Source organism: Chiloscyllium plagiosum, unplaced genomic scaffold (assembly GCF_037043375.1).
Source record: "Chiloscyllium plagiosum isolate Xiang-an unplaced genomic scaffold, Cpla_swu_hap1 HiC_scaffold_42, whole genome shotgun sequence".
Taxonomy (NCBI): Eukaryota; Metazoa; Chordata; class Chondrichthyes; order Orectolobiformes; family Hemiscylliidae; genus Chiloscyllium; species Chiloscyllium plagiosum.
Window position 1 is genome coordinate 51,756,162 of NW_028270180.1, and position 26,235 is coordinate 51,782,396.

Genomic DNA, 26,235 nt, shown 5'->3' on the forward strand with positions numbered 1-26,235 from the left:
CAGCCAGGGTCCTTTCCCCCCAGTTAGGTGGGATCAAAATAAGATCACATGGGCTTAGGTTGAGAGGGCAAAGATTAAAAACAGATCTAAGGGGCAAAGTTTTCAAGCTGTGTGTGGTGTATGTGTGGAATGAGCTGCCAGATGAAATAGTGGAAGCTGATACAATTACAACATTTGAAAGGCATCCGATTGGGTACATGAAGAGGAAGAGTTTCCAATGATACGGACCAATAGCTGGCAAATGGGGCTCCATTTGTTGAGGATTCCTCGTTGGCATGGACAAATTGGACCAAAGGTCTGTTTCTGTGCTGTACATCTCTATGACACTAATAAATTAAAATAAGATGTGTTCCTCTTTTGTGGAGAGCTAGCAGAAGCACAGATAATTGTCCTTGGAGCTGAGAAGGTTAAGCAGTGATTTTGACCAGGTGCAAATTTGTTTCTAGGATATCGAATCTGCAGAGAGAGTGGAATTGTTAATAATGTCACAATTTTAGTAACAATTTTCAGGTAATTGGCAAATAATGTGAACATTATTTTATTCAGTAAGTTCTGAGTATCTGGAACAGTCTGAATGGCAGCTGGACACAGACTCAGCAGTTATTCATAAACAGATTTGGAATTTTACTTTTTAAGGGAAGATTTGGGAGTCCATGGGCAAATGGGAAGGGAATTGGGACAGATTTGCAGCATCTCCATAGGGAGAGGGTACATCCCAAATGGGCTGAATAGCCCCAACCCCTGTGCTCTGTGATACTGTCCCATTGACTGTGAATATTGTAACTCATCCCAGGGCAGAGAGAGGGAGGATCCCACCACTCACCTCACAATGGGCCCCGATGATTGATGTCAGCACAGGCCAATAGGGGGTAGAGGGCAGTACTGGAGACCAGTTTGTCCTCCAACCAATCGGAGTGAATGAGGGCATCCTCAAGGCTGAAACTAAAGAAAGGCACATATCGCAGAGATTTGAGAAACTGGAGGACATGAGATAGTGAGCGTTCTGTGGCTGGTGAGGAAGTATATAAATAAGGAAGAGTTATGAGGCTGGATGAAGTGACAGTGATCGGGAGAGTTGAGGATGGATGAATTTAGAGTTTTTGAGGATTAGAATCATAATGTTATACAGCAAGGAAACAGGCCCTGTGGTCCAACCAGTCCATGCCAACCATAATTCCAAACTGAACTAATTGTACCTGCCTCCGCTTAGTCCACATCCATCCAAATATTTCCTATTTATGTACTTATTTGAATGTCTTTTGAATATTGTAATTGTATTCACAGCTACCACTTCCTCTGGAAGTTCATTTCACACATATAATTTTTTTTATAAAAACCCTAATGTCTTTTCTCAAATCTTTCTAATTTCTTCTCAAAATGAATGCACCCGAGTTTTGAATCCCTCTCTCCCCCGGCTATTCACCTTATCTACACTTTCTGATTTTGTAAACCTCTAATAAGGTCACCCCTCAACCTTGTGCATGCTAGTGAAAAAAATTCCCAGCCTATCCAGCCTCTCCTTAAAACACAATCCCTCCATTCATGGCAACATGCTCCAATTTAATAATATCCTTCCTATAACAGCACAAACAGAACTGGACAGAGTATTCCAGAAGAGGCCTCCCCAACGTTCTGTACATCCTCAACGCAACGTCCCCACTCTTGTACTCAAAGGTCTGAACAATGAAGGTAAGTGTGCTAAGTATCTTCTTAACCGCCCTTTCTACATGTAACACAAACTTCAAAGACGTGAACCCCTTGGTCTCTTTGTTCCCATATCACTACTCAAGGCCCTACTTTTATTGAGTGTAAGTCCTACCCTCGTTTGTTTTGTCAGGTCTCGTTTGTTTTGTCAGGATGTTATATTTTGCATTTATTCCAATCCAAAAAAAATTTGAGTATAAAGGCAGTAGGAGTATAATTAAGAGGGAAATCAGGAGGCAAAAAAGGGACGTGAGATAGCTTTGGCGAATAGGGTTAAGGATAATCCAAAGGGCTTTTGTTAATACATGAGCAAAAGGCTAACTAGGGAGAAAATAGAGACCCTCAAAGATCAGCAAGGCAGCCATTGTGTGGAGCTGCAGGCGATGGGCGAGATAGGAAACAAGTATTTTGCATTAGTGTTTACTGTGAAGAAGTACATGGGAGATATAGAATGTGGGGAAATAAATGGTGACATCTTGGAAAATGTCCATATTACAGAGGAGGAGGAGGTGCTCATTGAGTGGCTAAGGAGCTGGTGCAGGGGAAAAGGATTCACGTTTTTTGGATCGTTGTGATCTCCTCTGGAGTAGAGTTGACCTGCATAAGAAGGATGGATAGTACCTGAATTGGAAGGTGTCTAATGTCTAGACAGGGAGACTTGCTGGTGATACTCGGAGGCATTAAACCAGTGAGGGAGTGGGTGTAAACCCAAGAAGATAGTGAGGAAAGAGATATGTCTGAGGCTGGTACAGTTCAGAAGTCAAATAGTCAAGGCAGGCAAGGGCAAGGCACAGAATGAAGTCGGACTGAGCAGTTGCACTGCATTTACTTCAATAGAAGAGGCCTGACAGGGAAGGCAGAGGAGCTCAGGGTATGGTTTTGAACATGGCACTGGGATATTATAGCAATTACAGAGGCATCACTCAGGGATGGATAGGACTGGCAGCTTGATGTTCCATGGTATAGATGCTATAGGAAGAATAGAAAGGGGGACAAGAGAGGAGGGGGAGTGACATTTTTGATTCGGGATAGCATTATGTTTTTGCTTAGGGAGGATATTCCTGGGAGTACGCCCAGTGAAGTTATTTAGGTGGAACTGGGAAATAAGAAAGGGATAATCACCTTATTGGGGTTTTCTGCATGGATCTTGTCCGGGTGCTCTGGTTTCCTCCCACAGTCCAAAGATGTGCAGGTTGGGTGGATTATCCAGGATGAATTGCCCATAATGTTCAGGGATGTGTAGGTTGGCTGGCCCTGAGAAGTGCAATGTTATCGGAGGAGGTTAGGAGGCTTGCCAGGTCAGTATTAGTATGATGGGCTGAATGACCTGCTTCTACGCTGTTGGGAGTCTCTGATAATTCTACAAGTTTTAAAATAGTTACAGAAAATAATATACCAGATCTAAGAGTTAAGGTTCTGAATTGGACAAAGGCCAATTTTGATGGCACAAGGCAAGAACTTTCATCTGGCCCCTCAAGCCTGCTCTACCATTGAATAAGATCAGGGCTGATCTTCTCATGGCCTCTGCTCCACTTTCCTGATCTCTCACCATAACCCTTAAGTCTTTTCCTATTCACAAATCTACATTTTGCCTTAAAGGCATTCAAGTTGATAACGTCAAATGCTGCACTCGGCAGGGAATTCCACAGATTGACAATCCTTTAGCTGAAGAAGCTCCTCCTGAACTCAGTCCTAAATCTGCTCCCCTTTATTTTGAGGTAATGCTCTGTAGTTTGACCCACCCCCAGTGGAAATAGCCTCCCTGCTTCTGTCTAATCTACTCCCTTCATAATTTTATTGTTTCCTATCCAACCTCCCATTCTTCTAAATTACAATGACTATAGAACCAGTTTTCTCAATCTCTCCGCATGCACCAATCCTCAACTCCTAACCCAAACTAGTGAACCTCCTCTATACTCCCTCCAGTGCCAGTACATCTTCCTGAAGTAAGGAGACCAAACCTGTACACAGTACTCCAGGTGTGGCCTCCCCAGCACCCTGTACAGCTGCAGCGTTACCATCCCTCTAGCAAGGAAGGACAATATTCCCTTCACTGCCTTAATTTCCTGCTGCACCTGCAAACCAGCTTCCTGTGATTCATGCATAAGGACACCCAGCTCCCTCTGTACAGCAGCATGCTGCACGTTTTCACCATTTCGTCATCAGTTTGGTGTTAGTCCGACTAAAATGGATGACCTCACATTTCCCAACATTGAACTCCATCTGCCAGATCCTTACCCACCCACATAACTGATCTGTATCCCTGTGCAGACTTACAGTGGCCTCTGCACACATTGCTCTACCTCATTTTTGTATCAAATGTGAACTCTGACACCGTACACTTGGTCCTCAACTCCAAAACATTTGTGTAAATTGCAAACAGTTGTAGTGCCAACACAAATCCAAACACCCATTTATCCCCATTCTTTACATTTTGTTGGTTAACCCATCCTGTATCAATGATAATTACCCATAATGCCATGCATGTTTACCTTATTCAGCAGCCTTTTATGTGGCAACTTATCGAATGCCTTCTGGAAATCCAGGTACACCACATCCACCGAGTCCCCCTTGTCCAAAGCACTCGTCGTATCCTCAAGTAATTCTAGTAAACGCGTTAATCGTGACCTGCCGTTCATGAATCCATGCTGTGTCTGCTCAATGAGACAATTTCTACCCAGATATCTCACCACTACTTCCTTGAGAGGTTCAAGCATTTTCTCCACTACAGAAGTTAAGCTAACGGATCCTTTTTGAAAAATAGTGGCACCACATTTGCAGCTTCCAGTCTGTCAAAACCAGATATCCAACAAATTTTAGTGAATTATCACGAGGTCTATTTGTTATTCTCCCCCCCCCCCCCCCCCCCCGCCCCCTTTCCCAACATCTCTTTTAGTCCCTGGGATGCATTCCATCAGAGCCAGGAGACCCATCTACCTTTAGGCTGATATCTTTCCCAACATTACCTCTTTACTGAGAATGATTGCTTCTGTATCCTCATCTGCCATTGCCTCCATAGGCCTGCGACAATGAGAGTACATAGACAGTATGTTACTGTTAAGGCCAAGGCTGGTAGGTGTAAAGAGTGCTGCCTGACGAAAGAAATTGTGGACCTGGTCGAGAAAATGAAGGAGGGATATGGCAGGTACAGAGAGCTGTGTTTGTGTGAATCCCTAGAGGAGTGTAGCGGCAGTAGGAGTATACTCGAGGTAAACCAGGAGGGCAAAAAGGGGACATGAGATAGCTTTAGGAAATAGGTTTAAGGAGAATCCAAAGTGATTGTACAAATACACTAATGACAAATGAGTAACCAGGCAGAGAATAGGTACCCGCAAAAGTCATCAAGGCTGTCTGTGGAACCGCAGGAGGTGAGAGCGATTCTGTATGAGCGGAGAGGTTTTACAAACAAAATGTGCACGTCGGAAAACACAAATTTGAACGTCCCAGTCTCGTGTTTTCAGTAAACGGGGAATTGCCTTTATTCGGGGCACGAATTCACTGGACATGTGCGGAGCCGCCAGCTTTGTAGGGGGCAAGGTGCAGCCAGGCGCATGTTCAGCCTTTCTCTGGTACAGAGTCATTGGGCAGGATTTACACAGAGCACATTCAAACTTAGAGAAATGGATGTTTATTTCTGGATTTGTTTCGCCATTCATTTAAATGATTTGGTATCGTAAATGAGTTTGCAGGTCATACAAAATTGGAGATATTGTGGATAATGAAGAAGGTTACCTCAGATTACAATGAGATATTGATCAGATGGGGTTTAATTTCGATAAATATGAGGTGCTACAGTTTGGAAAAGCAAATCAGGGCAGGACTCGTACACTGAATGGCAAGGCCCTGGAGACGTTTGCGGAACAAAGAGACCTTGGATTGCAGGTTCATAGTCCTTGCAAGTCAAGTTGCACGTAGATAGGATGATGAAGAAGGTGTTCAGTATATTTTCCTTTATTGGTTAGAGCATTGAGTATAGGATGTGGGAGGTCATGTCGCTGTACAGGACATTCGTTAGGCCACTTTTGGAATATTGTGTGCAGTTCTGGCCTGCCTCCTATCAGAAGGGTGCTGTGAAACTTGAAAGGTTTCAAAAAAGAATTACAAGGATGTTGTTCGGGTTGGAGGATTTGAGCTGTAGGGTGAGGCATAAAAGGCTTGGGCTGTTTTCCCTGGAGTGCCATAGGCTGAGTGGTGATGTTATGGAGGTTTATACAATCATGAGGGGCATGAATAGAGTAAATGAACAAGGTGTTTTCCCTGGAGTGGTGGTGCCCAGATGTAGAGGGCATTTAGGGTGAACGGAGAAAATTTCAAAGGGGCCTAAAGGACAACTCTTTCATGCAGTGGGTGGAATGAATGCCAGAGGAAGTGGTAGAGGCTAGTACAATTACAACATGTTAAAGGCATCTAAATAGACACATGATATGATGAGGAAGCATTTACAGGGATATGGGCCAAGTGCTGGCAAATGGGAATAGATTAGGTTTGGATACCTGGTTGGCGTGGATGAGTCAGACCGAAGGGTCTGTGTTGGTGCTATACATCTTTATGTGGGATCATAACAGCTTATACTGCTCTGCTTCATCTCTGGGATCCCTCATGACCACTTTGTCAATATCTAGCTTCCTCAGTCTCAAACAATGGGTGTATATTTGGTCTGTTTAGTATTTTACTATTACTTTTACAGACATTTTTGTAAGTTAATTTTTCACTGCCGCCCAGCCGCTGACCATCTGCTGCTTATTAATTTTTTTCTGGAAAATCTTTGACAGTCAAGAATTCTTTTTTCCAATAAGAAAGTGCATTTTCCTTCCATTTCTAACTATCAAATTCTGCACCATTTTCATTCCCTGTAATCCGTTTTGCACTCTCTGAAACATTAACTGTGTTTCTCCTTCCACAGATACCAGTGATTAATGCCAAAGCCCTGTTGCTTGTGGAGAGGATGATGTTTGACTTTCTTGTACAGCTGCAGTTTGTGTGGTGAAGGTGCTCCCACAGTGTGGTTGGGTAAGTGGCATTATAGAGTATTCATTACAGCAACAGTGATGATTTGAAGATAATGTCCAATTAAAGAACAGTTTGTAGTTTTGTTATCCCGCTTATAATTTCACAAAAATATTATTGGGAACTTTAGACATAAGGCCAGAGAAGGATGATATTAGGTAAGGTGACCAAAAGCATTGCCAAATAAGCAGGTTTTGAGGAATGTCTAAAGGAGGAAAGCAGATCTGTGAGGTTTTAGCTGTGAATTTCAGACCTTTTTGCTTTGGCAACTGTAAAAGCAGCCACACAGGTGAGGTAATGAATTAACAGATCATTGGGAGTCTCGAACAGAATGGGTTGTTGAGGTCTCAAAGGGTGTGTGAAGCAGCGAGCTAGGAATGATCACAACCAGGAATTGAATCAAGAGTGAGAATTTTAAATTGAGGGATGTGGGCCGGATGCTGGCAGGTGAGACTAGATTGGATTGGGATATCTGGTCGGCATGGACGGGTTGGATTGAAGGGTTTGTTTCCATGCTGTACATCTCTGTGGTTCTATGTTGTTGATTATGAATAGGAGCCTTTTGATGGATCGACAAATTTTGGTACAAGGGAGTACTTGGGCAGCAGAGATATAGTGTTTCTTGAGATTACAGGGAGGTTGAATGTGGGCAGCTGGCCAGGAGTGTGTTTGGATAATGAAGTCTGGAGATAACACAAGGTGGATGAGAGTATATGAGCTGATACAAGGGTAGAATCAGCTAGAAATTGTGATCTTGGAGTGGGACTGGGCTGTCGCTCTCACCTCATCTCTAGGATTCAGCTGGTTGCCAGATTGTGAATCAGGGCGGTAACACCATCGGGAGCTGAGTGGCCCTGGTGGAGCCTAAAGTGAGTGTCGCTGAGCTGGCTGTTGCGGAGCAGCTGCTGCTTGGTAGCCCTGTAGATGACACCTTCTATCACTTTACTGCTGATCGAGTGTGGACTGATAGAGGGAAATTGCCTGGGTTGGATTGCCCTGTGTTTTTGTGTTGAACATCCCTGGGCAATGTTCCACATTGTTGGTCGATGCCAGTGCTGGAGTGGTACGTGGCTTGGTGGGTGGCAAGTTCTGGAGCACAAGCCATCAGTATTATTGCCAGAATGTTGGCAGGGCCCGTAGCCTTTGCACTACTTAACCATTTCTTGATGTTATTCAAACTGAATCCAACTGGCTTAAAACTCACATCTGTGATGTTAGAAACCACTGGAGAAGGCTGAGATGGATCATCCCACTTTGCACTTCTGACTGAAGATTGCTGCAAATGCTGTCATCTTATCTGGTGCATGGGTGTGTGAGGCCCCTCCATCAGTAAGGGTGGGGATATCTGTGATGCTTCCTCCAGTGAGTTGTTTAATTGTCCATCACCGTTCACAACTGGATGTGGGAGAACTGCAGAGCTCCAATCTGTTCCATTGGATGTCGGATCGTTTAGTTCTGCTTGCTGCTGATGCTGTTTGATGCAGATGGTCCTGTTTGATAGCTTCACCAGGTTGGCACTTCATTTTTAGGACTGCCTGGTGCTGCTCATGGCATGCCCTCCTTTCCTGTCCATTGAGATGGGTGAGTGTGGGATTTACAAACCCATGAGATTACAGATTGTGCTGGAGTATAGCCCTGCTGCTGTTGATGTCCCACAGTGCCTCAGAGATACCCAGTTTGAGATCCTACATCTCTTCAAAGTCTGTCCCATTTAGAACGGTGATAGTGTCACTCAACACAATGGAGGTTTTTCTCAACTTTAAGGCAAGACTTTGTCTCCAAAAGGAATGTGTGATGGTCGCTCGTACTGATACTGTCATGGACAGATGTATCTGTAGCTGGTCAATTCATAACAATGAGATCAAGTATGTTTTTCCCTCTTGGTTCCCTGACCACCCGCTGCAGACTCAATTGAGCAGCTATGTCCTTTAGGACCTGGCCAGCTCAGTCAGTAAATCTGTTGCAGAGTTAGTCTCGATTGTGGACATTGAAATCCTGTACCCAGAGTACGTTTGACACCATTTTATTGCCTCAGTGCTTCCTCCAAATGTTGTTCAACATGAAGGAGAACTGATCCGTCAGCCAAGGGAGGATGGTACGTGGTCATCAGCAGGAGCCATGAGACTTCCTGGTCTCCGGAGCCAATGCTGTGTACTCCCAGGGCAAATCCTCCCTGTCTGTACGCCACTGTGCCACCACCTCTGCCTGGTCTGTCCTGCCGGTGGGACAGGACATATCCAGAGATTTCAGGAGAAAGTGAAGACTGCAGATGCTGGAGATCAGAGTCAAGAGTCTGGTGCTGGAAAAGCACAGCAGGTCCTCAGGTGCTGCCTGACCTGTTGTGCTTTTCCATCACCACAATCTCAATACCTTGGGATGGTGATGGTGGTGTCTGGTCATTGTCTGTAAGGGTTGATTTCATGAGTATGACTGTCAGGCTGTTCCTTGATTGGTCTGTGAGAGAGGTCTGCACATTTTGGCACCAAAATCCAGATGTTAGTCTGGAGGACGTTGCACCACTGAGAGGGCTGATTCTGGGGTTGTATTAAATGGTGCCTTCTTAGATGCCGAGTGGTCCATCCAGTTTCATTCCTTTGTTGAGACTTTGCAGTGATTAATACAGTGAGTAGCTGGCTGGGCCGCTGTCAGGTTGGCAGGTTTTTTTTCCGCCATTGACAATGATTCCATGGAGTTCAGGAGATTCCTAATTCCAGGTATTTTTTCTTGAATTCAGATTCCACATCTGCCAAGATGGGATTCGAACCAGGACTTCAGTCGTTTGTTTTAATATTTTGGATAAAATTTAAACACATTACGTTTGTTCACTCACTTTAAATATCACTTACCCAGGTTTTGTTTCTTTGTGAAACACTGTCCATCCTCCTGTCTCCTCCATCCTTCGCTCCAACAACAAGAGTTTGGAGAACATGGAGTTTCTCTGTCACTAAGACTGAGATAATCCGATCTGCTGCATCCCTCCCTCCCACTAGCCCAGTGAGTCAAACTGCCTCACGTGGTGCTCCCGGTTTTTGTCCTAAACTTGCATCTTTCTCCAACCTCATGTCAAGCCTTATCAGAGCTCATCTTGACCTTTTACCCTAATCTCACTAAACCATAGACTTTCCAACTCTCATTCCTCCTCCTCCTCCTCCTCCTCCTCCTCCTCCTCCTCCTCATCAGTCTCCCTCACCGATTCATAGATATTGTTCCTTGTTCTGTCTTTTCTGGTTATGTCCTTCTCTCCCAAAATCCTGCTCCATCTCCACTCTCCCTTTCCTTTCTGAATTCCTTGCATTTGGTGTCCTTGGTCCTTTCTGGATTTTACGTACATACTACCAGGAGGTGACATTGTGCAAAAGTACCATTTTGGGTTTCACATGTACACTGACAATGCCCAGCTGTCCCTCTTCATTACTCCACTGTTACTCACTTATCAAACTGCTTACCACATTCCCACTACTCGATTAGGTGCAGTTTCCTCCCATGAAACATTGTAGTGGTTAAACCCGTTGCCTGATAAATTCCTTTCCCTTATTGCTGAGCCCCTCCTTCTCACTGGGAACTATGCAGCAGAACTACACTCTTCACAGTATTGCAGTTATATCTGACGCGAAGCTGACCTTCTGATCAGGCATCTACACAATCCCAAACACCAGCAATTCCAATCTCTTAAACATTGCTTGTCTCCTCCTCACCCCAGCTTCATTGCAACTGAAACCCCTTACCCGTGTCTGTGTTGCCTTAAACTTGACGAATCCAAAGCAGAACCCTTAATTCTTTGACTGGCTCAGAATTTGGTTTCAGGCTCCCCTCTCAGTATTTACGTTCAGACACATCAGTACTTATTCTGTCAAACCCCTTAAGAATCTGATGGTGCGGTCTGATTGTGGCTGGTGGAAATGGCAGAGGCTGATGTGTTGTATCTGGGTGGAAGCTAAGGACTTGGTGGGGGGGTGTTCTATCCTCGTTGGAGATGTGGGTTTCAAAGGCAGAGGTGCAGGAAGTGGAGGAGATATAGTGGATGGTATTGACCACATGGGAGGGGAAATTGCAGTCCTTGAAGTACGGGGCCATTTGGTATGTTCTGGCCTCACTGGGACACAGCAGTAAGCATGAGATAGAGATGTTGGCCAGGGAAGAGGCTCGTGTGTTAAAGTGGCAGGCAGCTGGAAGCTTGGGGTCTGTTTTTGCAGCAGAACGTAGATCATCTGTCGCCATTTCCGCCAAGGCCACTGAGATGCTGCCAGACACAAGTTCCTGTCCCCTCCATTAACAGCTATGCACCCTCCCAGCCTAATCATAATCCACTCATTTGTCTTTCTAAAAGTTCCAGTCTCTCTCTGGGTTCTGTCCCTGCCTATTATTTACTGTTTAACCCCTATCTCCTGCGTACAAAGATCTGCAGGTTAGTTTTATTGGCCAAGCTAAATTTCCCATAGTGTTCAGGGATGTGTAGGTTAGGTGCATTAGTCAGGTGAAATATACAGAAATAGGGTAGGGGAATGGGTCTGGGTGGGATACCCTTCGGAGGGACCTTTTGGGCCGAATGGTCTGTTTCCACACTGTCAGGATCCTAATTTTCCCAGCTCCCATCAGTTCTGAGGCAGGGCCACTGGACAGATTTCTGTTCCCAGATGCTGCCAGACCTGCTGAGCTTTCCCAGCACCTTCTGCTTGTTGTTCCTGATTGACACCATCCATACACCTTTCAGGTTTGATTCAGACAGGGGGAGGATCCCACCACTGACCTCACAATGGGGTCCACCTGATTGGTGGAAGCTTCGGACCAATAGGAAAAGGTGGCGGGACTGGTAGACAAGTCGAACCAGCTGGTCATCCAAACAATGGGAGTGAATGAGGGGCGTTACCAGTGGGATGACACGTCACCAGTAACTCGGCAGATGCAGTGCCATGTGACTCGGCTGTTGGTGAATGTGGGAGAGGCAAACAGGGAAGGGGAGAGTGGCCTCAGAGACACGGAGATAATGAGTCACTTTAGACTGGGAAGTTTTAATTACACTCTGTGCGGTTCGTAAGTCTGAATTAGAAACTCTAAATCCCGCGTTTGCAGCAGATTGGAAAACGGCTGCGGCCCTCAGGCGGTGAAAGGTCCTGGGGTATGGCCGCCATTTTTATTGGAGGCTAGATACAGTGAGGCACATGTGCATGTCCCCTTCCTAGGATGGGTTGGGGGGGGAAGCGTACGATTTCAAGAGAGGCATTTACAGATCAAGCACATACCAAGAGAAAAGTATGTCTTTATATTCTTCCTGCACTGACTGTGAGTTTTGTTTTGTGAATTCATTTCATAGGATATTAAATCCTAATAATTGAGGCTGGGATCTCAAAGCAAGTTTTTACAGTCAATGGAGTCATCAGGATCTGAATATCATTAGCATTTAATTGTGGAAGGAGAAAGGTTTGTCTGTTCTGTTTGAGGGAAAATATCTCCAATATTTTTGTTAAGCAGAAAGATGTACAAATTCATGGTTGGATCACCCATTGGGTGTGTGCTCTGTTCTGGACCCTGCAGCTGAGGAAGGAGATATTGGCCTGAGAGGGAGCACAGATTTATCCAAATTACACCTCGCCTCTTTGGAAGAACTCTCAGATTGAGACCCAATCATCCACTTTATGAAAAACTTCATATTTTCAATTACCTTCAAACTTCCGATTTAGAGTCCTTTCGGACTCAAATTCCAGTACCTATTCAGGTGGAATGTTGCAGCTTCTGACAACTATCTATTCATTCAGAAACTGCTGAGGTCCATGTTGACTCTGGGGTTACAAAGGGCTGAATTGAAAGATGAGGTGCTGTTCCTGAACTCCCATTGAGATGCATTGGAACAGTACAGGAGGCTGAGGGGAGTGTAGGTATGAGCAGACAATGAAGATGACAGGGCGGCAACTGTGAGGGCTGCTTGGCTCAATGAGAGTGTTTTGGAGTTGGGTGTAAACAGACTGATGTGAGACAGGGAGAAGGTGAAGCTGAAACTCAGTTTTAGTTCAGGCCGTTCAGATATTCACATGGTCCCAAGGTGAACAGCCAGTTTTTAAGTGATACCTGCGGAATATTTGTTAACAGTTTGTAAAGTATTTTTCCTGAGGGCAGTTGAGAGTTAACCACATTGCTGTGGGTCTGGAGTCACATGTTGGCCAGACCAGGTGAGGATGACCGTTTCCTTCCCTACAGGACATTAGTGAACCAGGTGGGTTTCTAACAATCGACAATAGTTTCATGGTCATCATTCGCCTTTTCATTCTAGATTGTATTGAATTCCGATGCCACCATCAGCCATGTTGGGATTCTATCCCTAATCCTCGGAACATTGCACATGTCTCTCATCTGGCAGGAATACCATTAAGCCATTGCCTCCCTTTTAGCAATGTTTAAAAGAAAGTTCCATCATTCTAGGTGTACAATGTGAGATAAAATACTGCAACGTTCATGTGTCAGCCTCTCCGAAAGGTCAATCAACAGAAATTTGTTTGGGGCAAAATATTACACTTTTTTTGGTGGGGGGGGGGTTTATTAAACAAAAATGAATCCAAATAAAAATCTTATGCCACGGACATGTAATTTCTGAAGCCGGAGGGGGATTACAGAGAGAGGGAGGGACGTGGGGCCACAGGGGGATTGTTGTCCAAACATCACTGTGGTGTACATGGACTGCAGCATTTCAGGGAGGCGGTTAACCACCACTTTCTCCAAGACAAGTAAAGGTGGCCAGTAAATACTGGTCTGGGCAGCAAAGGCAATCCCCAGTGAGTAAAACCAAGCAGTGACCTCTCTGAGCTGACTTGCTGTGAAGTTAAAAACCTCTCTGGAAATGGAGTGGGCAGAGAAGAGAAACAGTGACATTTCACAGCTGCCCTCCGAGAGACCTCGCCCTTGGAGGTACTCCGAGCTGGGGATCAGATCAGTGAGTTTCAGTCTCTTCAAATATCAATCTTAGCCGGTTTTATTTTATTCAATCTACAATAGTGAGTAAGGTGAGGATTTCTTTTTAATGTCTTAGGGTCTCTTAATTAAATGTTTAAGATATGAAACATAAGCATTGTTATTCTCGGGCAGTATTTTTCGAGCAGTAAGACTGTGTCTTTGTTTTGGTCTGTAGATTGTTAAGGCGGAGAGATGGCCTGTTGTAGAGTGGCGTGCTGTTCCTGTCGGATGTGGGAGATGAGGGAGAGTTTCAATGATCCTGATGATTGTGTCTGTAGCAAGTGTGATTGCAAATCCTTTTGGATCGCATGGATTGGTGGAGGAGTGATTAACGGCAGTGAGGAATTGACAGGAGCCAGGGTGTGTGATAGGTGGCAGTCTCAGGAATGCAGGATACTGCAGATACAGTCAGGTAGATGGGTTACCGCCAGGAAAGCTGGGGGGGGGGGGGGTAGGTGGTTAGGTCGGTACTGCAGGAGTCTCCTGTGGCTATCCCCATCTCAGGCAAGTATACTGTTTTGGAAAATGTAGGTGGTCATAGACTTTCAGGGGAATGTAGCACTGACAATCAAGTTACTGGTACTGAGACTGGCTTTTAACATAATATGAGGTATATCCAGTTCCACAAGATCGATGGTGATTGGGGACTCTCTAGTCAGGGGCACAGTCTGCTGTTTCTGCAGCTGACAGTGAGACATCAGAATGGGGTGGTGCTGCCCTGGTGCCAGTGTCAAGGATGTCTCTGAGGGAGCAGAGTATTTTCAAAAGGGAAAATAACCAGTGGGAGGTCATTGTATATTGGTACCAATGGCATAGGAAGGGGAAAGCATGGGGTCCTGACGAGCAGGGAGATTTGCTCGTGCCACTCGGGAGGCATTAAACCAGTGAGGGAGTCGGGGTGATCCTAAAGAGATAGTGAGAAAAGAGGTGAGTCTGAGGCTGGTACTGTTCACCAGTCAGACTGTCAAGGCAGGCAAGAGCAAATCACAGAATGAGGTGCGACGGACCAGTTGCACTGCATTTATTTCAGTGCAAGAGGCCTTACAAGTCAGGGAGGTAGGCTCAGGGTATGGTTTTGAACATGGCACTGGGATATTACAGCAATAACAGAGGCATCACTCAGGGATGGATAGGACTGGCAGCTTCATGTTCCAGGGTATAGATGCTATAGCAAGGATAGAAAGGGGGCAACAGATCAGGGGGAGAGGTGTTTTTGATTAGGGATAACATTATGGCTGGGCTTTGGGAGGATATTCCTGGGAGTACATCCAGGCAAGTTATTTGGTTGGTACTGAGAAATAAGAAAGGGATTACCATCTTAATGGGATTGTATTATAGACTCTCTCCCAATAGTCAGCGGAGAATTGAGACACAATTTTACCAGGAGACCTCAGTTATCTGTAAGAATATTATGGATGCAATGATAAGTGGTTTTAACTTTACCAACATAGCCTCGTAGTGTTAAGGGCTTGGATGGAAAGGTATTTGTTCAGTGTGTACGAGAACATTTCAGAATCAGTTTGTAGGATGTACCTACTAGAGAAGGAACAAAACCTGATCTGTTTTCTTTATTCATTCACAGGATAAGGCTGTCACTGGCTCGGCCAGCATTTATTGCTGCGTTTACCCAGAGGGCAGTTAAGAGTCAACCACGTTGCTATAGGTCTGGAGTCCCATGCAGACCAGACCAGGTAAGGATGGCATTTTCCTTCCCTAAAGGTCATTAGTGAACCAGATGGGTTTTCCAACAATTGACAGTGGAATCCTTGTCGTCACTAGATTATTTTTTCCAGATATTTATTGAATTCACGTTCCAAAATCTGCCGTGATGGGATTCAAACCCGGGTCCCCTGAACCTTATTTGGGTCTCTGGATTAACTGTCCAGCGATAATTTCACTCCGTCATCACTGCCTCTTAGGAAATGAGGCAGGGTGAGTGACTGAGGTATCAGTGGGGCAGCGCATCAGCACCAAAGATCCCAGAGTATTGTGGCTCAGAGGTTAGCACTGCTTCCTCAGCACCAGGGACCTGGGTTTGATTCCAGCCTCGGGCAACTGTCTTTGTTGGAGTTGGCACATTCTCCCCAGAGCTGAAAATGTGTTGCTGGAAAAGCGCAGCAGGTCAGGCAGCATCCAAGGAACAGGAGAATCGACATTTCGGGAATAGGCCCTTCTTCCCATAGTGTCTAGATGCAGTATATGAGGTTTTGGGATGTGCAGGCAAATCTCTGCCTGATGTGAAAAGATCCTTTTGGGAACTTAGACAGATGTCAGAGGGAGGTGTGGCCGCATGTTTTACATCTCCCATGGCGGCAAGGGAGGGTCAAGGGTGTGGAGCGTGGGTTGGTGGGAGGGTGTGGACCGAACAAGGAAGGCACAGCGGGAATGGTCTCTGCGGAACGCAGATAAAGGTGGGGAGGGAAATATGTCTCTGGTGGTGGGGTCTGACTTTAGGTAGCAGAAATGACAGAGGTTAATGTGCTGTATCTGGAGATTAGTGGGGTGGAAGGTGAAGACCGCAGGGTTATATTCTTTATTGTGGCTGAAGGGGTGGGGTAAAGGCGGAGGTGCGGGAAGTGGAGGGTATGTGTTGATCAAGTCAGAGGAAATTTACGGTCCGTGAAGTAGGCCTTTCTGGGATGTCCTGGAATAGAATCCAAAGAGATTAAACAAATATATCACAGACAAAAGATTAACTGGCCCAGAGAATAGGACCCCTTAAAGGTCAACAAGGCTGTCTATGGAACCACAGGGAGTGCAAAAGATATGCAAATATTTCACGTTATTTTTACTGGAGAAGTATATGGAAGCTCGAGAGTTTGGAGAAATAAACAGTGATAACTTGAAAAGTATCCATGTTACAGAGGAGGTGGTACTAGATGTCTTAAATCGCATCTAGGTGGATAAAGCCCTGGAATATGATCGGGTGTATTCTGGAACTTTCTGGAAATCTAGTGAAGTGATTGTTGGGCCTCTCCTGAGGTATTTGTATCGTTGATAGCGACAGGTGAGGTGCCATTATTTTAAAAAACTGGTAAGGAGAGGCCATGGAACAAGAAAACAGTGAGCCTGAAGTCAGTGGCAGGCAAGTTGTTGGAAGGGATTCTGAAGGACAGGATATCCATCTATTTTGGAAAGGTGAGGAATGACAGGGAGAGTCAATGTGGCTTTGTACATGCACAATTGTGTCTCACTAACTTGACTGAATGTTTTGAAGTGACAAAGAAAATTGATGAAGCCAGGCGGTGAATGTTGTTTATATGGACATTCAACAAGGTTCCACAAAGCAGACTGGTTAGCAGGGTTAGATAACATGGAATGCAGGGAGAGCAAGCCATTGCAAAACTGCCTTGAAGGTAGGAGACAGAGGATGATGATGGAGGGTTGTTTTGCGGACTGGAGGCCTGTGAGGAGCAATGTGCTGCAAGGATGGATATTGAGCCCTTAAATAAATGACTTGGATGTGACTATATGAGGTATAGTCAGTAGGTTTACAGAAGATACCAAAATTGGAGGTGTCGTGGACAGTGAAGAAGGTTAGTTCAGAATACAACAGAATCTTGATCAGATAGGCCACTGGGGCGAGGAATGGCAGACGGAGTTCAATTTAGATAAATGTGAGCTGTTGTATTTTGGAAAGGCAAATCAGGGCAGGATTTATACACTTAATGGTAAAGTCCTGGGGAACATTGCTGAACAAAGAGACCTTGGAGTGCAGGTTTATAGTTCCTTGAAAATAGAGTCACAGGTAGGCGGGGTAGTGAATGTAGCATTTGGTACCCCCCCCCCCCCCCCCGCCCCCCCGTTATTGAATGCAGCTGTTGTGACGTCATATTGTGGCAAGACAGGGCACTGATTAAAGCCCTTCTGGAATTCTGTTTTCAATCTCCCCGTTCTTGGAATAATGTTGAGAAACTTGAAAGGGTTCAGAAAATATTTGCAAGGATTTTGCCAGGGTTGGACGGTTTGAGCTATTGGAAAAGGCTGAATAGACTGGGACTATTTTCCCTGGAGAGTTGGAGGCTGAGAGGTGATCTTATAAAATCATGAAGGGCATGGATAAGGTGCGCAGTCAGGGACTTTCTCCCAAGTTCGGTGGGTCCAGAACTAGAGGGTACAGGCTTAAGGTGAGAGGGAAAAGATTTAAAAGGGATCTAAGGGGCATCTTATTCATGTTGAGGGCATTGCAAGTAGGGAATGAACTGCCAGAGGAAGGGGTGGAGGCTAGTACAATTGCAGCATTTAAAAGGCATTTGATTGTGTATATGAAGAGGAAGGTTTTAGAGGGATAAGGGTTAACCGCTGGCAAATGGGACTCCATTAACACTCTCCGTTATTGGTCAATGCATTGAATACAGAAGCTGGGACGTCATACTGTGGTTGGACAGGATGATGATTAAGCCACATCTGGAATTCTGTTTTCAGTTTGAATTTCCCTGTTCTGGGAAGGATGTTGTGAAACTTGAAAAGGTTTGGACGAGATTTACAAAAACGTTGCCAGGATTGGAGGATTTGGGCTACAGGGGGAGGCTGAATAGGCTGGGGCTATTTTCTCTGGAGAGTCAAAGACTGAGAGGTGACTTCATGGAGATTTATAAAATCACGAGGGGCGTGGATAAGGTGAGCAGCTGGAGTCCTATTTCTTCAGGTTAGGTGGGTCCAAAACTAGAGCACATGGGTTGAAGTTGAGAGGGCAAAGATTTAAAAGGGATCTAAGTGGCAACGTTTTCAAGCTGAGTGTGGTGTCTGTATGGGAGGACCTACCAGATGAAGTAGTGGAGGCTGATAAAATCACAACATTTAAAAGGCTTCCAATTGGGTACATGAATAAGAAGGGTTTCGATGGATACAGGCCAATAGATGGTAAATGGGAATCCATTAGTTTAGGATTCCTTGTTGGCACGGACGACTTGGACCGAAGGTCTGTTTCTTTGATCTTAATAAATTAAGATGCATTCCTCTATTGTGTGGAGAGCTAGCTGAAGCACAGATAATTATCCTTGGAGCTGAGAAGATGAAGCAGTGATTTCGATCTGGTGCAGATTTGGTTCCAAGGTCTTGAATTTGCAGAGAGAGAGAGGGATTGTTAACACTTTCACAATCTTTAGTAACTACATTCAAGTAATTGGCAAATAATACAAGGTGAAAATGTGATCACTATTTTACTCAGAAAGTTCTGAGCATCTGGAACAGTCTGAACAACACAGATTCAGCAGGTATTCTGAAAACAGACTTGGAATTTTACTTTTTAAGGAACGATTTGGGGGGGCTGTGGGCACATGGGAGGGGACTTGGGACAGACTTGCAGCATCTCCAGAGGGAGAGTGTACAGCCCCAATGGGCTGAATAGCCCCCCGCCCCTGTGCTCTGTGATACTGTCCCATTCACTGTGAATGATGAAGCTCATCTCAGGGCAGAGAGAGGGATTAGCCCTCCACACTCATCACAATGGGGCCCGGCTGATTGACGGCAGCTCCAGACCAATGGGAGGAGAGTCTGTGTGGTCCTGCAGCCAATGGGATTGAATGAGGGGTGTGGCCAGCAAGACAACACCTGTCCATGAGCTGTGCGGGTGCAGTGTCACTGTTTGGGGTTGGGAGAGACAGCAGAGACTGGGACAGAGGCTGTTGGACCTGAATTACAAACTCCCGGTAAATTAAAACCAAAAGAACTGCGGATGGTGTAAATCGGAAACAACAACCAGGAGGTTCTGGAAATGCTCAGCAAGTCTGGCAGCATCTGTGAAGAGAAATCAGAGTTAAAGTTTAAGATCCGATGTCCCTTCCACAGAACAGATGTTACTGAGAATAAAAGTAAGTTTATGTTCAGAAGATAGTGTGGGAGAAGGATAAAAGGAGTAAAGGATAGGTGGGGATAGAGTGAGAGGAACAGTTGGATAAAGGATAAGCATCTGGCTGGGGGAGGGTGACTAGTTGTTAATGGAGACTGTTAATGGCGAACCATAGGTAGTGTGTAATGGCAGGCTGTGAGAACAAGAACTGGTGTGTGGGGTAGGGGGCTACGACATGACGTTGTTAACCTATGGTTAGCCACTAACTGTCTCCATTGTAAGCTGTTGCCCACCTATATCACTCCACGATTGAAGCTGCCAAAGACACAAACCTTTGGAATATCCTCCCGAACCCCCTCTGTCCGCCTTAAGGATGTATCTAAAAATCGTTCTCTTTAATCAACGTTTCCATCATTCGTGATGCATTTTAGGAGATTTGTCAATGTGAAAGGCTCCATACAATGCAGGTAGTTGTTGTTATTGTCTGACATCAAGAGAAATAGGGATGAGCCCTCTCTCTCTCATACCTAATGAACAGGAGCAAAAGCAGGAAGCACTGAGCATGCTCCAGCCCACAATGGGCCTCGAATTATTGATGTCAGCGCACGACCAATAAGAGTGGGGGAGCGGGGGCTAGAGGTGCTAGTTGGTCCTTCAACCAATCGGAGTGAATGAGGGGCGGGACAATACTCAAACCACATGATAAACTTCACTGACAGCACACGATTGTTGTGACCAAGGCATTGGAAATGTGTGAAGGTGAAGGGCAGGGGAAAGGAAGGACATAGACCAGGAAGAGTAGGAAATTTTCATGGTATGGGATAAGAGGTTTTATAGAACTTAGTGCACATTGTAAAACACAAATTTCAAAATCCAAATTCTGCACCATTTTCCCTCCCTATAATGCATTTTGCACTCCCTGAAATATCAACTGTGTGTTTTTCCCTCCACAGATACCATTGATCAGTGCCAAAGCCCCATTGCCTGTGGAGAAGGTGATGTTTGAATTCCTTGTACAGCTGCAATTCGTGTGGTGAAGGTGCTCCCACAATGTGGTCGGGTAAGAGCTGTTATAGATTATTCACTCAGCGACAGTGAAGAGTTGACAATGTATGTGCAAATCAACAACAGTTTTTTTAACATGTTTATAATTCCACAGAAATACTATTGAGAACTTCTGACATAAGGCCACAGATGGGGATATTAGGTCAGGTGATCAAAAGAATTGCCAAATAAGCAGGTTTTCAGGAATACCTTAAAGGAGGAAAGCAGGTCTGAGGGGGTTAGGGTGGGAATTCCAGACTGTGTTGCCTTGGCAACAGTAGAAACCGCTGGACAGTTGAAGCAATGAGTAAACACATCGTTGGGAGTCTGAAAGAAAATGAGTTGTCGGGGTCTCACAGGTTGTGTGGTGCAGGGAGACAGGGGTGTTCACAGCCAGGAATTACATCAAGGGTGAGAATTTTAAATTGTTGCTTGTTAATAGGAGCCTCTTGATGGATCAACAAGTTTTGGTACAAGTGAGCACTTGGGCAGGAGGGTTTTAGATACTCTTGAGATTACATTTAAGTTGAATGTGGGAGGCTGCCCAGGAGTGTTTGGATAATGAAGTCTGGAGATAACACAGGGATGGACGAGTATTTCGGTCAATGAGCTGAGACTAGGGTGGAGTTGGGTGATGTCACTAATGTAGAAATAGTGCTTTTGGAGTTGGGCTGCTCCTCCTCCTCATCACTCCCCCTCACCAAATCACATATTGTTCCTTGTTCTACCTGTCTGTTTTTTTCTGGTTATGTCTTTCTCTCCCATTCTGCTACAAACTAATATTTGACCCCACCGTTGTTGGAAAACCTGCTCCATCCCGACTCTCCCTTTCCTTTCTGAATTCCTTATATTTGGTGTCCCTCAAGGATCTCGCCTTGGTCCGTCCTGTTTCTCACCTACACACTGCCAAGAGGTGACATCGTCCAAAAGCACCGTGTTAGGTTTCACATGTACACTGACAATGCCCAGCTCTCCCTCCCCATCATCCCTCTCCATTACTCAGTTATCAAACTGCTCATCACACTCCCACTACGCGATTGGCTGCAATTTCCTACAACGGAACGTTGCAACGATTAAACCCATTGCCTTCAGTTGCTATTACAAATTACTTTCCCTTACTGCTGAGCCCCTCCCTCTCCCTGGGAACTGTCTGAGGCAGAACCGCACTCTTCATAATATTGCTCTCATATCTGACCCCAAGGTGACCTTCTGATCAGACACCTACACAATCACAAACACCAGGAATTCCAATCTCTTAAAATGTTGCTGATCTCCACCTCATTCCAGCTCCATTGCTAATGAAACCCCTCACATGGGAAACATCACACGGCGGCACACAGTGGTTAGCGCTACTGCCTCACAGCGCCAGAGACCCGGGTTCAATTCCCGCCTCAGGCGACTGACTGTGTGGAGTTTGCACGTTCTCCCCGTGTCTGCGTGAATTTCCTCCGGGTGCTCTGGTTTCCTCCCACAGTGCAAAGATGTGCAGGTCAGGTGAGTTGGCCATGCTCAAATTGCCCGTAGTGTTAGGTAAGGGGTAAATGTAGGGGTATGGGTGGGTTGCGCTTCGGCAGGGCAGTGTGGACTTGTTGGGCCGAAGGGCCTGTTTCCACACTGTAAGTAATCTAATCTAATCTAATGTAATCTAATCCACTCAGTATTTACCCTGTCAAACTCCTTAAGTATCCTGCATGTTACAATGAGATCCCCTCTCATTCCTCCCAAATCCAGTGAGTAGAGTCCCAACGTCTTCAGTCTTTTCTTAAAAAATAATCCCTGCAAACCAGGGATCATCCCAGTCAATTTTCTGTGAAATGCCTCTGATGAAATGATGTGTTTCCTTAAATAAAGGGACCAAAACTTCTGTCATTTCTCCAGATGTGGTCTGACTCGCACTTTATAAAGTTCCTCTCAGGTATATACTCCAAACAACTTCCTTTAAACTTGCACAGATGTTGTTGGAAATGCTCAGCAGGTCATGCAGCATCTGTGAATGAAAATCAGTTAAAGTTTCTGGTCTGGTCACCCTTCCTCAGATACGTTATCTCTAATTTATTTTCGCACCTGCTGTTAGACCTGCTAAGCTTTTTCCAGAAACTTCTGTTTCTCTTCCTGGTTTCCAGCATCTTCAGTTGTTTCGGTTTTCACATCCTTTAAACTTGCCATCTCTCCTCTAGAATTTGTCATTTCCACATTGGAAAAAAGATTCACATTTGTTTGGTCTCCCCTACCCTGGGAAAAAAGAAACCATGACTAGTCACCCTATCATTGCTCCTCATAATTTTATAAAGTTCGATAAAGCCACCTAAAATGTCCAGTGTTGCAGGGAAATAGCCTCAGCCTCTTCAGCCTCTTCCTATGGTTCAAATGTTCCAATACTGGCACCACAAGGTAAAACTTCGCTGAACTCTTGCAAGTTTCCCAACATTTTTCCTGTAACAGGGAGACTGGAATTGAAAGCAGTCTGGGGATTCCAAAAGTGGCCGAGCCAATAAACTGTCCAACCGAAACATGATCTCCCAACTCCTATCCTCAATGCACTGCCCAATAACAGTTAGCATACAGCACACCACCTTCACCGACCTGTCTACCTTCAACCACACTTTCAAGGAACAATCAACCCACACTGCGTGGTCTGTTTGTTTGTCAACACTTCCCAAGAACTTGCCATTAAGAGGTTGAGTCCTATTCTGATAACATCTTTCTGAAATCATGGAAACCACAATTGAATGCAGTATCCTAAAACTGGCCTCACCAATGCCCTACTCAGCCACAACGTGACCTCCTAACCCCTATCTCAGTGACAGAATCCCCACAGTGTGGAAGCAGGCCTTTCTGCCCATGAGACCATACCAACCATCGGAACAGTATTCCACCCTAACTCTGTAACCTACCATTACCCAAAGCTAATCCATCTAAAGTGCATGTCTTTGGAATTGTGGGAGGAAATTAAGAGCACCCAGAGGAAGCCCACGCAGACACACGGGGAGAATGTGCAAATACCACACAGACAGTGGAATCAAACCAGAGTCCATTTATTGACCAGCACATTCCATTAAAGGTCAGTGTCCCAAATGCAACATTCAGCACCTGATCTCCCTGAATCTCCACTTTCCAGGAACTATGCAGTTGTTCTGAGCCCTTCAGAGGAAATTAAGGTGAGGAGGAGAAAATACGAACAGGGTTGAGTTGTAGATCTATAAAATAACTCTCCATCTTCCCCCTCTCTGTTCCCCCCGTCTCCCCCCACTCTGTATGGTTCCCCCCCTCTGTCGGTCAGTCCTTTGTCGCCCCCCCACCTCGTCGGTCGCCCCTCCCCCGTTGGTCTGTCCCACAATCTGTCGGTCTGTCCCCCCATCTTTTGCCCCCTCGGTCTGTCCCACCTCTGTCAGTCGCCCCCCTGTCGGTCGCACACCCGTCTTCTTCACCCCCCTCCATCGGTTGCCCCCCCCCCTCAGTCTGTTCCCCCTCTTTGTCGGTCGCCCCCCCAACCGTCGGTCGCCCCCTCTGATCGCCCTGTCTGTTCCCCTCCTCTCTAATCCCGCTTTCTGTCCCCATCCATTTCTGTGCCTCCCCTCTCTATCCCCCCTCTGTCCCCACCCATTTCTGTCCCAACCCTCTCGATCCATCCACCCTCTCTGACCCTCCGCCCACCCCCTCTCTGCCTACCCTCCCTTCTCAGTCCCCTAGTTCTGTACTCCCCCCTCCGCAGGAAAAATATCTTGTCTATTTACCCTATCCATGCCCGGCCTGATTTTAAAAATCTCTTTCAGGTCACCGTTCAGCCTCTGACGCTCCAGGGAAAACAGCCTATCCAACCCTGGCAACATCCTCTACTTCTTTTCTGACCCCTTTCAAGTTTGAGAACATCCATCTGATAGGAAGGAGACCAGAATTGCATGGAATATTACAAAAGTTGCCAAATCAATGTCCTGTACAGCCCCAATATGACCTCCCAGCCGCTACACTCAATGCTCTGACCAAAAAAGGCAAGCAGACCAATTGCCGCCTTCACTATCCTATCTACTTGCTACTCTACTGTCAAGGAACTATGAACCTGCACTCCAAGGACTCTTTGTTTAGCAGCACTCCCCTGGAACTTACTATAAACTGTATAAGTCCTGCTAAAGTTTGCTTTTCCAAAATGCAGCAGCTTGCATTTTTCTGAACTGAACTCCTCACCCCATTCACCCTTCTGATCCAGATCCCCTTGTACTCTGAGGTAATCTTTTTCCCTGTCTGCTACACCTCCCATTTTGGTGTCATCTGCAAACTTACTAACAATACCTCTTATGTTCACATCCAAATCATGGATATAAGTGATGAAAAGTAGTGGATCCAGCACCGATCCTTGTGACACTCCATTGGTCACAAGCCTCCAGCCTGAAAAGCCCCCTCTGCCTTCTACCTTCGACCCAGTTCTGTACTCCATGCGATCTAACCTTGCTGACCAGTCTCCCATGAGGAACCTTGTCAAACACGTTACTGAAGTCATGTAGATCATGTCCATGCTCTGACCTCAGCAATCCTCTTTGTTACTTCTTCAAAAAAACTGAGTCAAATTCATGAGACATGATTTCCCATGCACAAAGCTGTTTAGATTAGATTACTTAGTGTGGAAACAGGCCCTTCGGCCCAACAAGTCCACACCGACCCACCGAAGCGCAACCCACCCATTCCCCTACATTTACCCCTTTAACCTAACACTATGGACAATTTAGCATGGCCAATTCACCTGACCCGCACATCTTTGGACTGTGGGAGGAAACCGGAGCACCCGGAGGAAACCCACGCAGACACGGGGAGAATGTGCAAACTCCACACAGTCAGTCGCCTGAGTCAGGAATTGAACCCGGGTCTCTGGCGCTGTGAGGCAGCAGTGCTAACCACTGTGCCACCGTGTCTCCCAGCTGTCCCTGCCTGAGCCTCCAAACAGAACCTTCCTGTAGTTTCTCTCCTGTCAGACTCTCCCATTGCTCAGTTTGTCCAGGATCCCCTCTTGCTGCTGCACTGCTCCTGTCGCTCACTGACATGTCCATCCCCCAGTGTCCTCCAACTTCATTCATTGTTTACAATCTCATTACCCCAGTTCTCCAGCCCCACCCCTTCCCGTCTATAGAGACGGCTCAGTGGTTCGCACTGCTGCCTCACAGCACCAGGTACCCGGTTTCGATTCCAGCCAAACCCAGAGTTTGTGCATTCTCCCCGTGTCTGAGCGGGTTTCCTCCGGGTGCTCCGGTTTCCTCCCCCAATCCAAAGATGGGCAGGACAGGTGAATTGGCCATTCTAAATTGCCCATAGTATTAGTTACATTAGTCAGGGGTAAATATCGGGTCGGGGAATGGGTCTGTGTAAGTTACTGTTTGGAGGGTCATTATGGACTTGTTTGGCCGAAGGGCCAGTTTCCAAACTGGAGGGATTTTGATATATTGGGCAGCAGCTGCTGTCAATCACCCAGGCTCCTGTTTGTTTGGGAGCACGTGCTGTAGGAGAGGAGACCAGTGTATGGGTGCAGTGCTGGCCAATTGTGGGAGTATGCACAGTGCCTGGGAAGGAGGTTGTGGTGTGAGGGATTAATCTGTCATGGGCATCTTCCTCTCTCTGGGAGCAGGACCCAGGGGTGTGGCCCGTTTCCTGGCCCCCTGACATGTGATCAGAGTATCAGTGGTGCAGCATTTTGCAAAAAGTTATCAGAACTCTTTTGTGAAGATTCAGGGATTTTATGGAAAGCGACAAGGACGGGCCTG

The 26,235-nt window shown here is 45.9% G+C and overlaps 1 long non-coding RNA gene across 1 annotated transcript in view; it reads left to right on the top strand.

Annotated features, from left to right (window-relative positions):
* LOC148137804 (uncharacterized) overlaps positions 1 to 26,235 on the top strand; it is a 42,593-nt gene that overhangs the window by 5,400 nt on the left and 10,958 nt on the right. Inside the window, exons 3-5 of the long non-coding RNA XR_015754068.1 lie at positions 6,608 to 6,714; positions 15,236 to 15,344; positions 20,398 to 20,504. This is a non-coding gene — a long non-coding RNA (uncharacterized LOC148137804). The remainder of the gene's footprint in view (positions 1 to 6,607; positions 6,715 to 15,235; positions 15,345 to 20,397; positions 20,505 to 26,235) is intronic.